Genomic DNA, 6,000 nt, shown 5'->3' on the forward strand with positions numbered 1-6,000 from the left:
GAAAAAAAAAGATACTTCAATAAAGCAATAGGTTTGAAGTTGAAAAAAGGGAATCATTGTTTTAAATTTCCAACCATAAGGAAAGAGTATTGATATTGTTTTTTGACCTATGAATGTGTGTGACATCAACATTATATAATAATTGTGATTGTTTATGTATTGTTCTTTACCTCTTTACTTTGCATGATATTAGAGGTGAATTTTATTTTATTTTATTAGAATTAAGGTTTTCAAAAAATGATTTTAAGGAGCTAAGGTATCATTTATCACAAGTCTTCACAACCAGAAATAACATCTTCATTTGGAACAAGTCTTAAAAATTCACAAATTCCTCAGCTCAATACAAAGAACTATTGGTAAACCGTAATCAAAATAATACGTATCTCTCAAGATATATGGGAGCTTGTGGCAAATGGATAGCCTAACTTGCATATGTAGTAGCATACAATGCATTGGTTCTAGAAAAGAAAAAAATTCTTATAACCAATAGGAAAGTGCATTAGTGTTGAGAATAGATTGAAGAAGCTAATAAAAGAAGGAGATGGTTGAAAGAGTGATATTGTTGAGAACATACAAGTATGACAAATATACTTCAATCATTGTTTTGTCACTAATGTCAAACCTGCTATTTGATGGTGAGACAATTGCTTATAAGATTCAAGTACTATCACTTATTTGATTAATGAAGAGGATTTGATCAAAAAATGTAATAATAGCACCTAGAGGAAAGGTTGAGTTATGATTATGTAATGAAGTACAAGAATCAATTAAGATAGTGATAACATGATGTATTGATAAGTTACAAAGGCTGGTTACACTAAGAAAGTTTAGAAGAACAAGTTACACAAAGTTTGTCTTCCAAGCTTGACTGAGTGGATAGTAGGTGTTGAGCAAAGATAGAGTGAGCTGAGTAGAAAATCAGTTGGAGCCAAGTAAACGTTCATTCTAGTGTATGCTGAGTAGAACAATGGATGCTAAGTAAAAATTAGTTGATGCCGAACACCAATAAACTTTAGTTTGTGCTGAGTAGTTTCACAATGGAGGCCGAGCATCGCAGTATGTGCCAAGCATCAGAAGCTTGATAATGCCAAGCTACTGTACATTATTTAAAAGATCGTGAATTCAATGAATCTGAGTTGACAAGTTTGTTTTCTTGGATTATGTGAACTAGGTGGAAGATAAAGTTGATGAGCTGGTGGCACAAAATTCAAGAGAAATTGTTTTTAGGCAAATTCAAAGTGGATTCTAGGAGAAGTTTCTAGAAGAGATATGAAATATGGGGTGGATACATTGTATCCTACCTAATCCATCCAAACCCTAAATTGGACGATGGAGAATGAGTAGCAAAAGATCTTAATTTCCTATTTATAGATAAGCATATTAATATACCAACTTAAGCATACATAGGCATTTTTGGGCAAACGAGATACCATCAGAAAGATGATTTCAAGATGGATGCATTAATGGAGTTTTTTTTGGATTTTTTCCTCGTATGGTACCTATTTTTGTAGTTAAAGCTAGATAATCTCTCTTGCATTCTTGGGGGCATAACTTACTCATTTTTGCTCCATTTTTTATCTGAAAGAAGCTTCAGAAAGCTCTTCTCAAATACTTTCTAGATTCTTTGTTTTTTTCATCATAATTTTTTTAAGGTACATATGATATTCAATAGTAACTTTTTTTCTCTTTTCTTGTATAAACATTCATTCTAGCATCCAGGGCTCAATTTTTTGCATTGTAGGGGGTGTTTTTATTCTTGTTTTCATCATTTATATCAGTAAACCAAAACTATATCAAAACAAACACCTTCTAAATAAATGGTCAAGATCTCTTCTTGTCTATTTCCTCTAACCACACATAAATATCATACATGGACAACTCTCATGATGTGACTTTTCCATTCAAAGGATTTGTGGTCTTGTTTAGATGAAGTGCAACCAATTTTTCAGAGTTCCTAGTAGACCTCGTAGCATAGAAATAAGATGGACGAGGCCATGGGTTTGATTTCTATGAGTGTTTCAAACAACTTGTCATTTCATCTTGATGGGTGCGATACTCCTTGAGAGATGTGGATAAACTTCAAGGACTTTTTTGGTACCATCACTGAGTTCAAAGAACTTCAGATTGAGGCAAAGCTTATGTAATGCCCCGCCCAAGGAGATCCTTGGAACAAGGATAAATATAAACCAAGATAATTTTATTTAAAAAAAAAAAATGGATGCAAATGAAAAACAACATACAAGGATCACAAATATTGCAATGGAAGATTGAATAAACATCCAAACACCAATGGATCTCCAAATGTCACTACTAACCAAAATGACTTACCATGGAAGGATGCAAATGATTTTGAATTGAAAACATTCTAAAATCAAAATGTAGTTCCAAGGTATTCAAGAACATTGTATAGGGTAGCCAAAACACCTCTCAAAAATTTTTAGTCAAACTGAAAGGTGCTCGCTGTCCACTCAGACAAGTTTTTTCAAGACCTAGGCAATAGTTTATTTCAGTATGGTATGATACTTTCCAATATCGTATAGCCTATATATGTTTTGGGAATTCATATTAATTAAGATAATTAGATATCGTGCATGTTGGAGTACTCGGGTAGGGACATTCTATGTTGCAAGATGGTCTAGCTCCTTGGCAAGTTGATTCTAACATTGTACATGAATTTACTATGGCACATCGTACATATCCCCATTGGAGTACTCAGGTATGGACATTATGTGTTGGAGGATGGTCTAAATCCCTAGCAAATTGATCCCAACATATAGGAATGTACAATGACACTCACCTAGATGTGGTCAAACTTCTCACACATGATTTTGCCTCTAGTTGTCTATTTGCTTTGTGATTTCATTTTGGGAATTATGATTTATGTGGCCTTATGTTACCTTTGTACTTTAATTTTGGGGTATAAGCCTTAGATTACCATAGAGGCTATGTGGATCATGGTCTTATTCCCTAGCTCATGGGAGTGGACCATTCATGGCTCCTTGTGGTTGGGTGGTAAAATATTTTTGAGGTATTGTTTGAGTTTTCATGGATGACTTCATATGGATCCTTGTTGAGAAGTTGTTAAAGATTGATTATTGAAGTCTATTTGTGGCATTTCAATGGAATAAATCTATGTTATATTGTAATGCAAAATTTTGAAGATACTAAAAGCTCATATGTATATATCATGAAATGAAAAGCTATGTAAAAAGGGTAAGGGATATCTCTAGGAGAAATAAATGGAAATGTGAACATATTGTATTATTTCAAAAGATGAATGAAGTTATGATGATGCCTTGACATTGTATATTTCTTTGTATCTAGATGAATGTATGATGAATAAAAGAGTTAAGTACTCTTCATAATGTTATAAAAAAAATTCTATGATTTGGTTTACATGTGTGGTTGATGGTTTAAATATATTTCATGTATTTCTATTTCATGTTAAGTAGATATATTTGATTATATGAATTAAGGAATTAGTTCCTTATTTGTAAATGGATATTAGGATAGACAATTTATAGATAACTTATCAAATCGTAAGTAGACCTGAAACTAATAGATGGTTTAATTTAAGTAGTAAAGATTAAATGTTAGAAATAAAATTAAGTAATGTTGTTTAAATATGACATTAGGGAACCTGTTAGGACTATTACATATAAGATATAGTAACTGAAAGCAATTCCAAAAATATGTTATTCACCAAACTTTATATTAATTTGTCTTACACTTTCAAGTTCTTGGCAAGGCATTACAACATTTCATGTCATGCTTCACAAATTCGACCCTCTGAGAGACTCGATTATGATAACCCTCTCAGCTAGCCAATATGAACCATTAAACATGTGCTTACTTTCACATGATCAAACTCACATAAAACACAACTAGTGGTAAAGTTTAGTTGTGTGCCATTAACCATGTGAATATAATATCATTGACCCCTAATAAAGTATTAATGGGTACTAATTTTTAACTTTATTAAATGTATTTCTCCAATATTAAATTATTATCTCAATGTGATGCCTATAGTAAATATATATTTATGTGTTATGAAACAACACATACTAGTGGCCAAAAAAATGTGAACTTCTAGTGATACACATCCATCTAGATTCCCCTAGGTGTTGGGCACATAGTAATAAATAACACACTATAAACAATATGCAAGATATACACTACCTTATCCCAACAAATGTGAACTCAATATTTTGATAATCAATTTCTTAGCCTTGAGACAATTGTGTAGGAGACTTTAATTTTTTAGAACTTTGACAAATCAATTAGTAACATTAGGAAGATATAAATCTGTATTAGATCTAAAGTTGGGTTTACTTATTTAATTTATATAAATTATATATAATTAATTCACTAGTATGATTCATTATAATTATTTATTATTTTTAATAACAACATAGCTTATAATGGTTAACTCGTATTAAAAATAATTCCAACCACCACTTTTACTCCTTCATAACTCCCTCTACACTCTCCCATAACCACAACATTGTCTCTACCTTCAATACAAACATGTATACGTTCACTAACATCATTTCTAAACATCATTTCTAAAGTATCTTCACATTCTCTGTCATAAGATAATTTTACATGTGCAATATATTTGCTTAATCTCCTATATTAGTTTTCTCGTGATGCTTATTTAAATGCATTGCAATTTTTTTGCATGAGAAGAGTAGAAAAGAAAAGGAAGATACTTTGATAAGCAACAAGTTTGAAGTTGAAAAAAAAAGGAATTGTTGTTTTAAATTTCTAACCATAAGAAAAGTGTATACTAGCATTAGTTTTTACATATGAATGTGTGTGACATCAGCATTATATTCTTGTTTATGTATTATTCTTTGCCTCTTCCCTTCGCATGATATTAGAGGTAAAGATTCTTAATTTTATTTAGAATTAAGGTAGTGCTCCCTCCAAGTCTTCTTCTCTCCATGCTGCTTGGATTGCTGGCCCATCTTTCATGCTTTGGCATATTTGGTTGGAGAGGAATCGTCGCATATTTCAAGATGTTCGGCTTGGTGTTTTGCATCTTTGGTGGAAAATATCACATTCTCTTCAGGAAACTATTCATGTGAAGTGTGAGCTTGATGGGGGTATGGATCCGGTTGATCTTGCTATCTGTAATCGCCTCAATTTTCATCTTCAGGATGGGGCTGCAGCTCATAGGTTTCCTTCTATGTCTAGGCAGCTTCACCATCAGAGGAAGGGTCGGGTTAACCGAGATGGGCATTGGACTCCTCCTCCCTGTGAAGTTCTGAAAATTAACATTGATGGTTCTTCCCGTGGGAATCCTGGCCCTGCTGGTATTGGCGGAGTGGCTTGTTGTAGTTCTGGGGATGTTAAATTTTTCTTCTCAGTTCATAAGGGTGATTATACTAACAATCTCATGGAAGCTTAGGCTATTTTATATGCTGTGGAACAGGTTGCTTGCGGGGATGGAGTAAGATTATTTGTGAGTTTGATTCCTAGGTGGTGGTGAACATGCTTTCTTTGCAGGAGCTTGAGGATGTTAGTTGGCAGCTGGCCACTGTTGTTAAGCAGATTATTCTCTTCTCTACCTCTTTTCAGTTCATTAGGTTCACGTATATTCCTCGTGAATGAAACAGAACTGCTGATTGTTTAGCCAAATGGGCTTCTAGTCATGATCTGGGTTGGAATATTAGGGATAGGAGGCAACTGTCCTTTGAGATGGTGCAAGAATTTGATGATCTTGTTGCTCAGGATCGAGCTCCTTGTTGTATTCCTTTCTGTCTTAATAAATTTTTACCCCTCTTTTCCCAAAAATGATTTTAAGGAACTAAGGTATCATTTATCACAAGTCTTCACAAACAAACATAGCATCTTCATCTAGAACAAGTCTTAAAAATTCACAATTTCCTTAGCTCGATAGAAAGAACTATGATTATTGGGCAACCACAGTCAAAACAATATGTATCTCTCAATATATGGGAGCTTGTGGGGAATATCTCTCAAGATATATGGGAG

This window comes from Cupressus sempervirens, chromosome 7 (genome assembly GCF_028749045.1).
Source record: "Cupressus sempervirens isolate cs-2001-9-10 chromosome 7, ASM2874904v1, whole genome shotgun sequence".
NCBI classification, from domain to species: domain Eukaryota; kingdom Viridiplantae; phylum Streptophyta; class Pinopsida; order Cupressales; family Cupressaceae; genus Cupressus; species Cupressus sempervirens.